Source organism: Zootoca vivipara, chromosome 12 (assembly GCF_963506605.1).
Source record: "Zootoca vivipara chromosome 12, rZooViv1.1, whole genome shotgun sequence".
Taxonomy (NCBI): domain Eukaryota; kingdom Metazoa; phylum Chordata; class Lepidosauria; order Squamata; family Lacertidae; genus Zootoca; species Zootoca vivipara.
The window spans coordinates 20,575,163-20,594,259 of record NC_083287.1 but is presented as its reverse complement, the minus strand read 5'-3'; the positions used below and the strand labels follow the sequence as shown (position 1 = coordinate 20,594,259).

The following is a 19,097-nucleotide window of genomic DNA, read 5'->3' as shown; positions in this document are numbered from 1 at the left end:
GCAAATTTAGGTGCAAGAATGAAGGTTTGTTGAACACATGTTGAAAGGAAATCCTCATGAAAGGGAAAGGGAAAGAGATGTAAAAGGTTATTCATTTATCTATATATATAAAAATATAAACTGGGTATGTTCCTTTGTCTCCAATGTTCAACAAAACCGCTTGACCGATTGAGGTGAAATTTTGACACAACATCACATGTGAATGTCCGAAGACTATAGGAAAGTTTGCTAAGACAGATGGCACACTTGTGCCAGGTAAAATCCCAAAAAACCCGTGTTTCAAAACACACCACTCAGATGAAAATGCATGCTGGGAAAAGAACCAGGTTGCAAACCAGTGCCCTCTAGTGGCGGCTACACTGGTACTGCACCTATAAAACCTTCCCTCTCAACAGCACCTCGGCTCCCGTTTACATATTAGGCCGAAGCCTTTCTAGACTAGGCCGAATAGAGGTACTGACTCGCCTGGGTGCGGGTTGGGGGGAGGGGACGGGATAGGTCAGGACACGGTGGGGCCAGTGATATGTCATGGGTCAGCACAGGGTGGGGGGAATCACAGGGATAAGCCGGGGGTGGAGGGAGGAGGTGGTGGGATACGTTATGGATCGGCACAGGGTGGGGGGATGAGCCACAGCAACGTGTGGCAGGGCCAGCTAGTTATTTATATAAAACATTTATATCCTGCCTTTCAGCCAAAAAGTTTGACTAAGTGACTTATGCAAGGCCACTATCCAACAAGTCAGTCCTTGCATTTCCAAGCTTATCTTATTTACAAGCCTCACCAATGCTCAATGGACGATGTGTCAGAAAGAAGTACAACTTCATGAGCATCTCCCTTTAGATGGAACTATGTGTACTATGTCCTGCCAATTAGAACACTGTTGATGTATTCTTTGTACTTACAGATTATGTTGTTGGTATCCGCCTGTCTCAATAGACAATGGAGTGTGCCTCCGGGGGTGAAGTCAAACTGCTGAGTTAGCAGCATCAGAGTGAACTCCCTGGGATGCAAGCCTGGGCAGTGTGTATGGAGGTCCTGGGCTGACTAAATGACAAGACACCCCTCTTGACCTTGCTGATGAGGTCCAAAGGAAAGGAAAGCAGTACATTTGGCACCAGCTTGGATGCAGGAGATGCCAGAAGGAGGTATACAAGGCAGCATCCAACAGTCTTAGGGATTCCACTCTGGATTTGTGTAAGGATTTGCTCAGGATCAGACTTTTCCTTCTCCTAGATGGATACCTTCCCAGGTTGATAAACTCCATCTGCCCCTTTTATATATAGGTTGTCTGCAATTGATAGTATTTGTAGCTTTCATAATACTACAGCAGCAGCAGCAGCAGCAGCAGCAACAACAACAACAACAACAAACAAACAAACAACTTTTTGTTAATAAGTTGGATGCTTTATGCAGGTGGTCTAATGTTTTACTGTGCATTTTATTAAACTACCCTGTCTGGGTCAGGGTTTCAATGAAATGGTGTATGGCTAAATGCAATAAAAGTGACTTGACACGAGATTGCTATGTTCAAGAGGCCCAAGTTACAGACAGCTATGCACACAACTCATGATTAATTGTGACTTTTTTGTTTTCTTGTTTTCATTATGACACATAATTAGCTGGAAAGTTTCCAACAACCAAAGCCTTACGCCAGCAGAGGTTATACTGGACGTAGGCCCTGGAAGAGAAACCATATCTCAAAGTGCCCATTTGCTGACACTTCCAGCTTTAAAGAGCCCTGGGCCTGGGTAATATTAGAAAATGGAAAGAGCTACTATTACTTCCAAAATCAGTACCATCAGCTTAGACTGCCACCACAAGTTTTTAAGAAAGAAAAGTATATGGGAAAGGAACATTGCCATGCTTACAACACTACTTGCCCTACCCTTGCAGTGAGGAAGTACACATAATTATACAATTAGCATATCTAGAAACTTTTTTGAAGATAGGTCATGCCTAATATTATGCTACATTAACCATTCATTAATGCTTTTCACTTTTCATGGTAATGATCGATAACCGAAATAATACAGTGGAAGTGTGAAAGTATTAATTCAAGCTCATTAGCAAATAGTTTGCATGAGTATAAAGAAGGTCAATACACCAAAGGCTAAATTGAGTCTGCCCTAATTTGAAACAAAAGTATCTAATTTCCACCTCCTTCCCCAAATTCAAGTACTGAGCTGTATCAAAAAGCATGACTTATGATATAGCTGTTCAAAATTAACCATAAAAACACCAGATAGAGGATGAAATTTCAGATTATGAAGCTGGATGACACAGACGCTATACAGTGGTACCTCTGGTTATGAACTTAATTTGTTCTTATCCTGAGGTGTGCTTTCGCTAATGGGGCCTCCTGCTCTGCATGCGCTTCCGACACGCAATTTCCATTCGCATCTTGGGGCAAAGTTCGCAACCAGGAGCAGCTACTTCCTGGTTAGTGGAGCTCATAACCTGAAGTGTTCGTAACCAGAGGTACCACTGTTTAGGGAAAATGATGGCAACAAGACAATTAAAGCCATAGCATGGGGAAAATGTTCAGGGTGGTAGGTGGCAGACAATCAAATCCATCAAGTTGTTTTAATGGGATCCTTCAGGATCCAGATATTAAGCCAGGCATAGGCAACTTTGGCCGTCCAGATGTTTTGGGACTACAATTGCCATCATCCCTGACCACTGGTCCCATTAGCTAGGGATCATGGGAGTTGTAGTCCCAAAACATCTGAAGGGCCAAGGTTGCCTATGCCTGTATTAAGCCTTATTTGGGCTTACAGTGGTGCCTCACTAAACGAATTTAATTCGTTCCACGGGTCTATTCTTATAACGAAAAATTTGTCTAGCGAATCCCATAGGAATGCACTGAATATTTTTTTTAAAAAAAAAATTGCCCATAGGAACGCATTAATTGAATTTCAATGCATTCCTATGGGAAACTGCGATTCGCTAGACGAATTTTTCGTAAAACGAATTTGTCTAGCGAGGCAACCTCCGCTAGAAAAATCCTTTCTTTAAGCGAAAATTTTGTCTTACAGGGAGTTTGTTAAGCGAGGCACCACTGTATTTGCATCTTACCCCAACTAATGTGTGGAGCATTTACATATAGTAACTGAGGACTGTGCAATAGTTTACAATGCAACTACCAGATGAAAGTCTACCACAGCCTTAGGAGTTGCTGTGACACGAAATGAATCTGGGTGCAGCTGTGCTTTATGCTGAGACACAAACCTGCAGGTTACAGAATCTATCTTAAGTACCCTCAGGCCCTGTGCTGACTCCAACCACTAAGATGGAATAAGATGCAGTTGATCCAAGAGTATAAGAAAAAGCTTCCTATTCAGCTTTGCCAAAATAATATGGTGTTCCTCAGCTTTGTATTCTTTAGTCTAACTCCTGGATCCCTCTTTGGTCCTCCCCTCCTGGTTTGTCCTCTCTTACTCTTCGGTTCTGACTTATATGAGGCTGCTTTGTCTTAAGACTAATCTATGACTTAGCCCCTGACACACAGAAAGCCCACCATCATAATATTTTGTCATTTTTATATAGGAAAAATATATAAATGCAAGACAAGGAAGGAATTGAAAATCAGACACAGCAAAATAATGTTTTAAAAAACTATAGATGCATGCAGATGTTTTCTGTAGTTAATACAGTTAGCAAACAGTATCATTTAGGTCCCTGAACTGTCAAGTACAGCAGTTTGCAAAATTATAGTTTACATTTAAACTACAGGAAAGGAAATACACATGTAATTATTACATGGAGAGACCTACTATTGTCCAGTAGGTGGTTTCAGTTCTTTTCTCCAAAGAACTGCTACATGATATGAAAGTCATTGAACTTCTCTGCACCCCAGTACCTACAGTCCAAAGGTTCTGCACAAATCATTTTGATTCACCTTAGAAAAATATATAAACAGCAGAGTACTGCATTTGTTTTATTTACAAAATAGCACTGAAGTGATTATATCAGTTCCTGTACTGCACTGCAAAATGTTGGATAAACTTGGGAGAGTTTAATTACAATATGTCTTTAAAGGGGCGGGGGGAGAAAATTAGCAAGGTTGCTGTTGTTGTTTTTTTTAAAGAAGCCCTGCTGTGCAAACCTATGTATACAGGGTGATTCATAATGGAGTATGCCGTTTCCATTTATAGTGAATGGAAACTGTATACTTCATTATGACTCACCCTGTATATACATAGGCGCATACAAGTGTATTTTTTTTCAAGGTTGAAATAAAGATGTGTTTGAATAATATTGTAGCAAATCATTATTGGGTTTTATTTTATTTTTAACCTGTAGCATCCAAGGTTGACATGCCATTAAAACACAGTAAGTAAAAATAGCACAATCTTTCTGAAAAATTATACAGCACAAAATATAACCAGCTATTCTCACAAATCAGTGGGTAAATGAATGGGGTGTGACAGAACTCTTGTTTAATGTGACCTTTGGCTGGGCTTTCACTTCTCACTAGCTGTTCTCAGGGCCAGTGCATAAGCTGCCTTATATTACCCCTGGAACTATCATAATATGTCATTCAGGAAGCATTTAATACTAGTACAAGTGATTGACAGAGCATACTTGCAATATTTAATATCAATGCTTTACAGGCCTTTTTCAATAACGTTTTTATATTGTGAAGAAAATACAAATGAAAAGGTTAGGTTAAATAAAAAACTTCCAAAAAGAGGTATATTACTGGGGATGCACTTCGGCATAAACTACAAAATACAACACATTCTACTGTTATATGCTGCAATGTAGCTGACCTTTGAAGTTTGTGGTTTTTTAAAAAAAAACAAAACAAAACTGAAAGACTAATGTAAAAAGCAACCAAGGTGCTCATAAAGGTGTTATGAACAAGGTTTACCAAACTTCAGCAATCAAAAAGAAAGAAACCGCCCCCAACTTGTCATTGCCTAATGCTGTTCATCTAATACAGGAGAGAGAAAAGCCATTGATACACACTCTATACAAGTTTTTAATCCATGTATATAAATCAAAGGAAACAGCTTCCTTTAAGGCAAGCATATGAAGATACTAAAGCAAGATACTAATTAAATATTCATACATTCAATATTTCAAAATAAGGAATTTGGATATACACATGCATAATTTAAGTTCTATAGCGAAACATATCTACAGAGGCCATTTCTACTGTATTGCAACAGCATCCCAACTTGAAATGTACAATGCATCCTTTCCCATGCCCTGTTAAACTTTAAATTCTATAGTAATTCATCTCAAGCACTAAACACAGAATAAAGGCCATGTTGTGCACACAGCACATTTATCAGAACTACAGCTTTGCCCTCATCATTTCACTACTCATTGCATGAAGGAGATACTATATTCCCGTACAAAAAAGAGACGGTGGAAAGGCTGTATTAAAATAAGCAGACTTACTGATTTTTAAAGTTAATTAAAAGTTTAGTTAACTGTAAAACATTTACAGCAGCTGAAGTCACAGCAGTGATTTATAGAGACATGCGCACAAGAGCAAACTATTTATTTATATTTAGGGTAAGAGCCGTTTTGCATCTTTGTCAAGTAACCCACACACATGTAACATCTGCAGAATGATTTACTTAGAACACATCTCCATCCTACTTGTCACTGGCTTTCCCTTGCCATTTATCTCCTCTTTACTGTCCAATCAATTCAGGACACTTTAAACACCAGTAGACATCGATCTTCACTGGGCCCCAAAACATGTCAGTTTTCTGAGCGTTCTTTCTCTATGAATTTTTCTTCCATTATTTACACTATATTTTATATGCCCCATCCCCCAGAAAGATGGTGCTTTCTCATTGTCCTCTCTTCCTTCTAGGATCTCACTCTGAATAGACTTTCTGCAGTTGAAGGAGCAGCAAACAGCACATGAAGGTTGCCCTGTAATCTAGCAACTATTAGTAATAGCCTGCTGGATGTTTATGCATTTATCATTGCTGTGGCATACCAGAAGGGGGCTCCATATGCAAAATGCCCCAGGGAGGCTAAGCAGGGTGCTGAGACTGTGTAGACACCACCTGGACTCACTATGTGAACAAAGGGCACCTGCATCCTACCCTCTCTGTATGCAGAGGCCAAATCATGCATATAAATTAGTGTAATGCAGGAAGAAGAGCATCTTACAAATAGAAAGAAAAGTATTAAGGGATATTAGAGATTGAAGGAGAGACTGATGGAGCTAGAACTGTCTACATTAGGCATGATTCCACAGTAAACATTAGAAGACATTAGGAATGACTCTTTGAAACGATTTGTAGTGCAGGTTAGTGGTAGTGAAACTTACTGAACAAGACCTCCATTTAAAAAGAAGAGGCTACTCAAGTTTGACTGAGCTCAGAAAATCTTTCACCTATTCTCTTAGAAGCAAGTGCATGTTCTGAAAGCAATCGTGAAGCTTCAACAAATTACTGAATGAAAGTGCAACAATTGTCTGTATAATGGGTTGAATCAAGAAAATCTTTCCTGCAACAGAGAATGCGTCTCTATATCCAAGAGATAAAGAAAGTGTACGTGAAAGTACACTAGTTGTGTAAACTATGGAAGAGAAGAATGTGTTCACTTTTGCTCCAAAGGTTAAATATTTATCTTTATATAGCTATGGAACAGCAAGCAAGAGTGTGAACAGGTAAGTAAGTACGCAGCCACAAGTTACAAAATGCCATGTAAAATGTGTACCTACAAGGAGAAGTACTTCATATGCAGAAAATATATCTATCTGTTGGCCTTGCAATGAATATAAACTTGCCTCAAAGCTAATACTTTAATTTTCAAGAAGCAAGTAAGGGGATAAAAAAAACCCTAGTCAGTAACAATGCAGCGTCGAAAAGCAATAAAATCAAAATTAAGTTATAAATAATTTAAAGCTTGTCATGAAGATGTATTAATAATTCATCAGATAAATAATTTACTAAATAATCAAATAAATAAATAATGAAATACATAAATAAATCAGCAAATAAATAATTCTGCAAAATAACCTAAACAATAAGTCACTAAAACAAATGACAGCCCTACAAAACTATAATGATTTTCTAAATTCTGATAGTTTTAAATAAACAAATGTATATAAAGTAGATCAATCTTTGTTAGATAAAAAGATATTTTTTCAGTGATACTGGTGAATTCCTGATTACACTGCAAAGGCTACACTTTAAATTTCATAAGAATGGAGCTATCTTCGTAAATTAACAAAACTGCTACTATATATCTTGTCCCTTACATTCCATGCACTCCTTTTGTACAACTAATTTTTCATCAAATATATATGGACAGGCATTTTATAATATTTTTAATTCACATTCTTTTCAGTGCAGTACTTACAATACTGCTACAGCCCTCCTTCGTAGATTTCTTACTACTGTGTCTTCTTCAAGCCTTCAGAAGTTTTGCTGCAGGGAAAAACAAGTGGAATAACCTTAATTATTACAGATGGTATCTCATTCATTAGTGGATGACAACATTTTATTTGAAAGCATACGAAAAGCTGTTTTATAATTCTACAAAGCAACTTAATGTGAAACAACCATTACTGTTTGCCGACTACCTAAAGTTTTTAGAAGTCTTTGGTGGAATGATTTCAAGCAGACTGATGTGTGTTTGTTGTATTTAAACTGACACACAATCTGTGCAAACTGGCAGTCATTCAGTTATGAAGACAAAATGTGAGAAGGACAAAATGCTTGGCTGACTTCTAAATCCTTTCTCAACGTTTAAAGCTCATAGTCCTTGAAATATACAGAGGTTACCAAGTTTTTACTATCTGAATGCACTTGCCATTTAAAATTAATACCATCCACATCCTTGAATGGTAGTATCAATCAGGGGCAACCAGTAGAATGTTGCAAATCAAAATTCATTCAGGATTTGTTTTAGTATCCTAAATTGGAGCACCAAAGCACTGTACTGCAAAACATGGTGGGACAAAAATGTCCCCAACTATACTAATTATAGTGAGTAGAATTATTTCCCACTACTGATATTCTAAGAGTTCTCTGTATTCTAAGAGTTCTCTATTTTATGGAACTGCCTTGAAATGTAATTGTTACCTGGTCCTGGTTTCTGGTAAATAGCAATCTAAAAGCAAGACTTGTAGAATTTCAAAGGTGCTTAGGGCTATTCTTACAGTTCCTGGACTTCTGTCGTGGATAAAGTCTGAACTAATTATTAGGGGACCGTAATGAAGAGACAATCATACAAAAAACTATTTGTTATACATAATCCCTTGAACAGATTTCCACATCTCAACAAGGAAGATCAATATTGGAAGTGAGATCTGTTTTGCTGCATGGTCATGTCAAATTACCCGTAATTTTCCTGTCCATATTTATGGAAGCAAACTGAACAGCTCCAGGTCTGCAATAATTTAGGCTACCCCACTGGACATCCCCTTGTACACCAAACTATTAAACTATTTGTGTGGGGTTGACTAAGATTATGTTAGTCTGTTAGACATACAAGATTTCTATTTATTTCTTTATTTCATAAAATTTATGTACCACTTTACTGCAAAAAAATCAAAGCAGTTAAGAAAAATTATCGCTAAAACTTTGCAGCCATAATTAAAAGCATACAAAAAGAGTAAAACACAATAGAGTAAAACAAATTAAAACTCATACAAACTTTCTAAGCATCTAGATAGGCTTATACAAGTAAGAATGTCTTCAGCAGGTGCCAAAAAGAATACAGTAAAGGCACTGCCTGATACCAAAAGCAAGGAGTTTGAAAGTGCCTGTGTTGCCATACTAAACAATAGAGTTCTTACAGATACAGGGAATCTATCATATATTTACTGTTTTCTTAAGGCTGTCCATAATTAGAACCAATGCATTATACAGTCACGTGTTGAGGGCTACATCAGTACATCTAAATGGCATTCTAAACTGCTGTTTTCTGCTCTAGTTTAAGCAGTGGGAACTGTTCATAAAAACATCCAAGATATGTACTGCATCTCCTAAGAATCCTCTTAAGCCTTTCATATAGTAAACATTAAATTTCAGTTTAAAGGATAGGTGCAATTAAGTACCATCTTAGTATTAGCAGGAATTGCATTTAGGCTATTAGATAAAATGTGGGGAAGGTTAGTTAAGTGGTAGAAGCACATGCTTTGCATGCAAGTTCAATCCCTAGTATCTCTAGGAAGGTCTGGGAGATAAACACATCAAAGTGCAAGTGGATAATTAGGTACCGCTCCAGCGGGAAGGTAAACGGCGTTTTCGTGCGCTGCTCTGGTTCGCCAGAAGTGGCTTAGTCATGCTGGCCACATGCTGTAGGCCGGCTCCCTCGGCCAATAAAGCAAGATGAGCCCCGCAACCCCAGAGTCGTCCATGACTGGACCTAACAGTCAGGGATCCCTTTATCTTTACCTTAAAACCCTGAATAAGCTCTTCCAGTCAGTGTGAGCATTACTGAGCTAGATGGGCCATGGCAGCTTCTTAGGTTCTTGTGTTTTTTCTAATTCGTTAAAATACTGTACAGCAGCAGGGTCCCTGGAAAAGACACTGATGCTGGGAAACATTGAGGGCACAAGGAGAAGGGGACGACAGAGGACAAGATGGTTGGACAGTGTTCTCAAAGCTACCAACATGAGTTTGACCAAACTGTGGGAGGCAGTGGAAGACAGGAGTGCCTGGCGTGCTCTGGTCCATGGGGTCACGAAGAGTCAGACACGACTAAATGACTAAACAACAACAATGTTCCATAAATATAAGAAAGGTGTATTTCTAATGATTACCATAGTGAGCAAATAATTTTGAACATGTTAACTTTCGCTTTTAAAAAAAATCAGGTCCAGTAAAAGGAAATAATAGCAAGACATAGGCTGAATGAGTGCTGAGGACAAAAATCTTTGAAGTCATCACAGAACTTACAGAGGAATGCACAACTTGTTGCAAGAGCTATCTCACTGTATCTGCCACTTCAACACTGTTTCAATTTATTAACTCAAGTGGTCAAATTCATTGAAATGTGATCATATTTGCACAATAAAGTTCTACTATTTTCCATCTAAGGTATTAAATATAGGGAGTTTTCAAGGACACAGAACTATGGTGCAAGAGTTATATTAAACTAATGCATGGCTACCTTTTTCCAAGAACACCATCCAGCTCTGGAAACTTTTGATTTATGGATATACTGTTTTAAAGCGGTTCATACATTAACAAAAATGGAAGAAAAGGTGGCAATACTGTTGCAGCTCTTATCCTATTGGCAGCATATCTACTTTAAATGGGGTGTTGTTTATTTGTTGCATATAGCAGAATTAATGACACTAGAATTAGCTTACCCTTCTTGAAGCATTATATGAGATTATTCCTTGGTCTCTTCCTCTTTGATTTAGTACACCTTTTAAGATTATTTATTAATGTTTGGATATCTCATCCATCATCCATTATTATTGGTGTCGTAAATTAGAGGAATGGAACAAAGCACTGGACTATTCACTTTTTCCATATTCATCAATAAAACAATCGCCTCCTCTGGCATGTAGTGAAAGAAATAAGTTGGTTTTAGCTGTCAGACCACAAGAACTCCCTCCTACATAAACAACTTCTATGGATAATTTCTGAAATCTGGCACAATCGCATCAAAGGACTCTGATGCAATTCTCCCCTACGGGGACAGGGAGAAATTGGGATTGAACAAGCAGGAGTAGTACAACAGCAGAAAGATATATATGATTTGAGGATGAAGGAGAGCTGTGATAATGAGCAGGAGAAGGAAACTGGGAAAGGTGTGTGCTGGCTGACTTGGGAAAATTTGGCATGAACTGTGGTTCAGGGTGCAAGAGGCCTGTCTAGCTCTATGTAACACTGGGATTGTGTTGCCCATCAACTAGTGGCAGCAACTGGGATGAGGAAGACCACCAATTTCAGATTACAAAGCGGTTTAAGATACTAGGTGACACTAATGCAAACCAGCTTTGAGAAACCCCACCTTCATATCCACATGGAATGAGAGGCAGGATCACATTACTAAATGTGCTTGAGACATTTGTCATCATAATCCAGGATCCAAACTACCAGTAGGTTCAGAGTAAAATTCCAGTGTTGAAGCTCATAGGAGCAATGGTGAGAGCCTCCTTTAGGCCCTAATTTGTGCATGGTAGTGCCCTGTGACATCAGCAGCCACACAAGCTATATTTCCCATGCTTCCAGGTATCCTGGACATAGATGTGTTTGCTCATATGAGCATCCAAGGGCTACTAGAATCTCTACATGTTGCCACATAAAGATAAATATGGGACAAGAGTGGTGAAGAGGGGGGCACAAGGAACCTGACTGGATCCATTCTGGTTTGGTTTGGGTTGAGTTGAGATGAGACTGAATGTAAACATAGTAAAAAGGGGGGGAGGATTCTGGAAATAAAAGTAGGAAATGGCTATTTGTCCAATAAAGTTTAGAGACTAAAGCTATAAACCACCCCACTTTGGAGATACAGCAGTAAAATTTCACTACCAGTACTGCCTTTCAGCAACAAGCAATGATTATTAATTTTGCTCTACAATTTCCTCCATGGGTATTTTCTCATAGGAAAAAGTTGTTATATAGCCTTTTATCTTTAAAACCCCAATCCTCAAACTATTTATATATTAGGAATGATAATACATTTTGACTAAAACAACATTTTGGGCCCTCCTATTTCAGTAACAACTATGTCAATGGAAGAGATGTTAAAAGCCTAGACACAGAACAGCTGTTTTCCCACAAAAACTGACACAAAACTACAGAAAGTGTTCAGTGAAGAGAGCTATTACACAACTGGGGAAGAGACAAGCCTGGCTGGATTTGATCTCTGGGCTACACATTGCTGGATATAAGATTAAGGAAAGCTACTTTAACTGTGCAATTTATTCACTTTACCTCCCTTCTTCCTTCTAGGATATAGGTTGCAATGGCAGCTGTATGACTCTTCTTGGTTTTTATATCACAATGATATTGAGTAAAATATAATTAAGATCTTATTTGGCTAGTATCTCTTACAAAGTCTAATAAAAAAAATTCCTTCAGTAGCACCTTAAAGACCAACTAAGTTTTTATTTTGGTATGAGCTTTCGTGTGCATGCACGCTTCTTCAGATACAGTGAAATGGAAGTTTCCAGGCACTTATGTAGAGAAGGGGTGGGGAGGGGTGGGGATGGGGAGGGGGGATCACTCAGAAGGGTGGTGGAAATGGGTGATTGACTGACTGATAGCTGTTGCAAAGTCTGTTTTAGATATCTTTAAAGTACTGGATTGAACATGGTCAACAAGATGGGAGGACTTCTGGAGCCACATCTGTTGCTTTCCTTTCATTTACTGAAGCTTCCTTGAACTCTAATGTATTTATAGACTTTTATCACTGTAGAGGCGGTGATTATATGCAAGGGAACTGAGAAGCAATGGCTATGGATACAAATGCACGAAGCCCTGAGGCTTCTGGAGCAGAAAAGACCTCAATGCATTAAGCCCTATTGAATTTTCTTTCTTGCAGCGAGGAAACTGTATGTTAGACTCCTTAATTATTGGATCATGCGCACTGTTCACTCTAGTTTTAAAAAAAACTGATTAAACGAATAACTAGATAACCTCTTTGAAAAAAAGTCTGGTCCCATACCCACTAGAAGTGTAGGCAAGATAATCTCTAGACCAGCATGCATAAGCATGAGATGAATGTTAACTGTATTGTATTCCTAAGCATTGTTATAAAATTATATTGCCTTCCTTGAAGCAGTGAGATAACAAAAGCTACACTTTAAAAAAACCTTTAGAAATATCCACCTTTTCCTGCTACTTCCAGGCAGCTTGGCATTATAACTGCTGGACAGAGAGAGTTTGACTACTCTCGGGGGTCATATGCTCCAACTCACCAATGGAAGTAAAAATATGCCTACATCTGGTCAAAGTGCTTAGGTAATTAACACTGCTAAAAAGGCATAGAATTTCCATCAATCTGGAATTAGTCTCTGCAATCATTCTAATTACCTTATTGACTTCTTTCACCATTCCCCAGTTGCTCTTTTAAAGTTTAAGCTTACAGTAACCACACTTAAGAGCCCAAATAACTGTCCCATCTCTTATGCCCTTGATTTAATCTTTAATGGCCAATTCTAACATATATTATGTGCCCCATGAAAACTGCTAGCAGTACTTTTGCATAGTGGTGGCTTCCCACAGTAGTTTTAACATGTCAAAAGCAGCTCACTGTGTGGATTGCCCGAGTCACATGGAGCCAGTCCCAGCTGCCATTATGAATGTGTAGTGTGGGCTAAATATCACTGGGCAGCCTCTCTGATGAGCAGCAATAATATGTTACAACTGCCATGTGGAGTCACTATGATTGTGGAAGAATGTTCAGAAGATTCTAAGGGACCACTGTAACATACAACTCAGCCCAAAGAGGAATATAAACACCATCTATTAAAAATTAAGTATAGTGTCTGAAATACAGTAACTTTAAAACCTGCCATATTCGAAACAATAAACCTTCAATCAAGCAAGTAATGGGCAAACCATAAAAACATGTTATCATATTAGAGGCTTGACACCAAGAAAGCACTCATCGTGTTACACAAGATACTGTCTCTCCTACACAGTAAATTTATATTGATTGTAATGACAGTGATTTGTTAATTCAGAGTCCTTTTTAAATGGAAGCTTTCCATTGCTGAAGTCAGCAGCCATGCCATTCATGTATCCAAGACTACACACCGATTTTCTTTCCTAGAACGAATATTAAACATCCTGAAACACACAACTGCAATGTTTGACTTCATGAAATAAGTGCTTACTCAGCAAGCATACAGCAGGTAATGCATTATTCCACTTAAATTTAGTAGCACTTTATTATCCATTTTACATAAGAATCCATAACAGCAGCAAGTGTATTGTTTGACACACAGTGAAAACCCACAGATATTGTGTCTGACCTCTGTCAGATGAATTAATAATTTCTTTAACAGCGACAAAGTGTCATGCGGAAAACAAAACAAGGCAACATAGAAGGTAGCATTCTAATAATGAAGATCGCCTCTGACAAACAAATTGATAGGTACACTGAAAAGATGGGCATAAGATTAAAAAAGGGCAAATTCAGTTTTCCTCTGGACCAATTTTTTTTTTTTGGTCAGGCATAAGAAAACTGAATTTATGAACATCATGGTGATGCTAAAATATGGCATTCTTTCTTTGTTTTGTACTTATCAGAATCTCGGTTTCCTTGAAAAGAACAGAATACTTCATACACACATTTTTTTATAAATATATGTATATATATATGTGCAAAACATATGCATGCACACACACACACACACATACACACACACAAACAACTATGTAACACTGTGCCTGTACATGCACACTGCTCAAAATACATGACGCACACGGCTACTTTGCCCTCTGAGGCCTGGAGCAAGTGTACCCAGCTGCCCCCCTCCTCTGCAGGGGACTGTTGTTAAATTGAATCTCCAAGTTCAGAAATACTATGCCTATCCACTGCTGGCAGAAGAGGTTGAATGGCAGGGGTTTGTTATTTCCTTTTTGTTTTACAAAAATATATGTTATAAGAAGCAAAATTCTAGGCGCCAACATCAGATTTTTCAGCTCTATTGCGTGGGAGGATTTACAAGGTTCCCCAATACTGTCGCTGTGGCACAGTGTTATATCACAGAAACAAAACACAGAAGTTAGTAAAGCACTGATCTCTTACACAATGACATCAATATTTTCTTAACTTTTTGCGCCTGCAGGCAGAATGGCTCTCTCTACAAGCAATCTCTCTTCCACACAGACTTACACATACAAATATGCACATACTTATGGTTTGAAACTTTTGTACTTAAAAGGTTTTCTCCAGGCATATGCTTCGTATTGAAAAGCAGTCTATAACTTCATTTGCCACCAGCGCCAAAGGAAGGCTCTTGCATGGTTTCATCACAAATTCTGATCAATAAACCCCAGCGTACTGCTTTTTGAAAACTTGTGGGTAGGCAGTTTCAGTGACCTAACTTGATAAACTACATCTGAAAAGTAAGCTCTACCCCCAGGGTAGAGAACTTGTTGTATCTTAAGAAGTGTGCATGCACACGAAAGCTCATACCTATGACAAACTTAGTTGGTCTCTAAGGTGCTAGTGGAAGGATTTTTTTTTAATCTTTTGTGGACATTCAGATGTGGTTGGACTATGAGTCCCATCATCTCTGTCCTGACCAGGCTGGCTGGAGCTGGCGGGAGCTGGGAGTCCAATAATATATGGAGGTTCACTTGTCCCCCACTGCTCTAAATTCATGCAACAAACAAGTTATTGATTTTTAAGTTGCCAAAGCTTTCCTACTTCTTGAAATACTTGTCATCCCCCCCCCTTATTTCTGTTACAGTTTCCTGGACAGAAAATTAAAATGGATATTTTACTAACCAAAACTGATACTTTCCCCATATTGTGGGTTTTATACCAGAAAATGTTACATGTTGCATAATGTTTAAATGTGTATGTGCATGTACACAGCCACAGCCACATGAACACACACCCCTATAAAGACAATTATGTGCAAGATTGGCTATCTAGTTACTAACCAAAAACAGGAAGCCTCAAAAATGAAAAAGGAAGCCTCAAAAATGAAAAGAGAAATTTGTCTCTAAAGTATTGTTCAATATGCCAATCACATTATTTCCTTACAAACTGATCAAAAAGCTTCTGTTTCAAAAGGACATACAAGTCAAAATCTCCTTAGTTTTTAGTTACTGCCTTATTCATTATCACTCTGCACCAAATGAGGGCCAATGTACAATATATATTAGGGTAAATATCCCAGAGAGGTTTTAAAAGACAAGTATGCAAATTATTCATGGACTCTTATGCTCCCTGTTCTCTTCCCAATCAGGAAATGCAGCTCCTGATACAGTACTTAACACCCCTTTGCCTATGTTCAAAAAGGGCATCATTATCAGAGGTTATAACCAGCTGTCTCCAATGCCCTATGGACAGTGATGAAGAGGAAAAGGTGGACCATAGAAAACTCTATGACATTAAATCCATCACCTAATGTTCTCCTTGAAGGTTTAGTAAGGTGCCTTAATCATGACTGGACTGCCACACTTATCAGACATCCACGTTGTGACAGATAAAATGCAGGAAAACAAATGGTTTGTGGGGAAGGATTCCCCACTGAATGTGGCTATGCCAGTCGGTTCACTGTTTTACTCAACTGTTCTTCAAGAATTAATCTAACATAAATGGGTGGTGGTAGGGAATCATGCCTCTGAAAATGAGGGTTTTCTGTCATTCTGTGACTTGGAAAACATCCTCAAGTACAATTACACTAACTGGGTGCACTTTTTGAATTTATTCATGAAATAATTTACTGCAAGCAAGACACAGCAATCTCTATTAAAAGAAAATGAGTTGTGCTTAAGTCCCATTGAAATCAATGGGATAGGTTAGTCATAAGTAACTTGATGCCACATTAATTTCCACAGGACTTAAACATGACTAACATATTCTGGACGGACACATAACTATTACACCCAGGCTGCAATTCCATGCAGACTCAGGTGGGAGTAACCCAGCTTAAACACAGTGGGTGTAATGCCACACAAACATGTTAGATTCCACTAACAGTTAATGAAACATGTTTTCTGAATGTGGCAGATTAACAGCTCAATAGTAACTAATTGTGTTTAATACTAAATGTGCACCAGCGTGCCATGTGTTTGATTGTGAACCAGGCCACAATCAGGGCATGCCACTTTTTCATCTTGTGCATAAAATGCAGTATTCATGCTCAAAATCCTACGTTGTGTCCCTAGTATACTTTTTAAGCAAGAAACTTCATTGAATTATTATTTCAAAAGAGATGTGTTACTTTATAAAGATAATAGTCAGACACCAAAAAATTACCTTACACATGTTTAAGTGCTTGCACTGAACTGTTATATATTTTTAAACAGAACGCCTCTACAACCCATGTAACATACCACTTTTGAAAGTCCCTGAAATTTCATGATCTGCTTATAATAGGGAGGACTTCATCTATAATACATCCCCAGTAGACACAAAACTAGTTGCATATGTTTTTATAATAAAAATCCTAGCCCATACAAATTAACACATCAACTCATAGGCACTAAACTAGGGACTTATAAGCATGACAACTACAAGCCTTTCAATAAAGTCACCCACAATTCCAAACACCTTAAGCCACTTTATAAAGTGGATTGATTGTGCTATTATCCCATATGTAGACTCTTAATATACTAGAGAGAAATCAAACCACACTTAAAAAAGAGAATCTGAAAATTGGGGAACTACAAGGTTCATGTAATATCAAACTGTTCTCTAAACTATGGGGTGTTCTCAGTACTTAGGAGGCAGCCTCTAGTTTGGTTTGAAAAAAGCAGGAAGAGAAACCATGAGTATGCAGATGTCACAAAACTTCATTTCTGAATTTGGCAACAGGAAAACATTATTGCCTAAGGCCACAACCCTGTATCCAACTGCCTAGAAATAAGCAGTGCTGGAATCAATAGGGCTGAGTAGACATGTATAGGTTTGCTTTGTAAGGCGTGTGTACACACACACACACACACACACACACACACACACACAAACTTATTTGGTCACAAGGCCCACCAAACTCAACAGAACTGACTCCTGAGAAGACATGCATAGGATTCCACTGTCCAGAAGAGGGATATGAAAGTGAAACTACTATAAAACGCCAGAACTGAAGTTTTGTGGAGAGACAACTAAGGAAAACCGAGCAGCTCGAGCCGGGGAGCAAAGAAACAAGAGCGTCGGAGAAGGGGAAAGGAAGGAAAATTTCTACTAGCTTCACCTACGAACAGATTAGGAGGGGGTGGTGAAAACAACGCCCACATGAGCAGCTCCCGTCCTCTTTCTCTCTCTCTCTCTCGCCTCTTTGAAACCAGCTGAGGGTGAGAAACTCGGCAAGCACCAAACTACCAGCAGCAGCGCCAGGAAGCGCCTCCCCCCAACCTGCTTCTAGAAACGGGCGCGCAGGAGGGTGGAAGAGGAGCGGCCTTTGACGTTGCAGGCCTCAAAAAGAGCCACTTCCTCCCCTTCTCCGGCTGCCCTTCAGTGACAGCCGGGAATGGAGGAAGCCGTGAGGGGACGGAAGTGGGGAGGAAGGACGGAAGGAAAGACCTAGGGTGGCTGCAGCCGAGGCGAAAAGGGGGGTGGGGGAGTGGCTGGGTGCGGGTGGCTGTCGTGGGCTTTTACCTGCTGCCGTTGGTGCAGGGGCGCTGGAGAAAGCGGCTCTGCCTGCCTGCCTCCTCCCCTCCTTGCCTGCGTCCCTCCCTCTCTCCCTCTAAAGCCTTCCCCCCACGGCCCGCCAGGCTGCGGGGAAAAAGGAAGGAGGCCCAGCAACAACCACCTTCCTCGAAGCCTTACGCCGGTAGCCGAGTTCAACCGACGCCTCCTTGCCTCTTGCACGCAGGCGCCCGCCTTCGCTGAGGGGAAGCGGAGGTCGCCCACACCGCGCGGCAACGGCGCGCTGGCCTAGACCGGGCGGCAGCTGGGAGCGGGGCGCTTTCGGGACTCCCGCTGCCGGCCTTGTCGCTCTGAGGGGCCCCGGGACTCGGGCGAGGGACAGGCCGGGAGCGGAGGGAGACGCGGGGAAGGAGGGGGGCTGTGGGCTTGTCGGCGCGTGTGAGGCGTTTGGGAGGAGAGGGGGGTCCGCAGCTTCCTCGCCGCTTTGGCGGGGCGCGAGCCGGGAAACGGTCAGCTCAGCGCCTTAGACTAACCTTCCAGTTGGATAAAACGTAAAGGGAAAGCCAGGGGCACCTCTCCGTTGACTTTAAGGCCCACTAAGTCGAAGGGGACTTGCTGCCTGGTTACCATGGAAGAGGGTGCTGAGGAGGCGAGCGTGTTTCCTTTATTGCCTTTGCCCTCGCCTCGCTTTCCACCACCCCCCCCCCGGAAATAAAATAAAAAAAGCAACTCACCCACCCACCTACCCCCAAAACCCACCTCAACTACATTCCTGCTCTTGCAAGCTACTTTTTCGGGAACTTTCTTTAAACGGTTGCTTCTTTTTTGGTCCGTTTGCTTAAAGGTGAAGTGGCAGGGATTGTAAAGCAGGACTAAATTG

At 39.9% G+C, this 19,097-nt stretch overlaps 1 protein-coding gene across 14 annotated transcripts in view; it reads right to left on the bottom strand.

The window, feature by feature from the left end:
• Nucleotides 1-18,871, bottom strand: part of TBC1D5 (TBC1 domain family member 5) — a 247,358-nt gene extending 228,487 nt beyond the window's left edge. For 2 of the 14 annotated variants that reach the window (XM_060280677.1, XM_060280685.1), the window contains exons 1-2: nt 18,751-18,871; nt 7,337-7,404 (exon numbers count right to left, since the gene is read on the bottom strand). The gene's annotated coding sequence lies outside the window, so the exon portion shown is untranslated. Of the gene's footprint in view, nt 1-7,336; nt 7,405-17,822; nt 18,178-18,226; nt 18,378-18,397; nt 18,575-18,750 lie in introns of those variants that run through there. The other 12 variants (XM_060280676.1, XM_060280683.1, XM_035130405.2 and 9 more) reach the window with 8 other exon arrangements.
• Nucleotides 18,872-19,097: the final 226 nt, after the last annotated feature.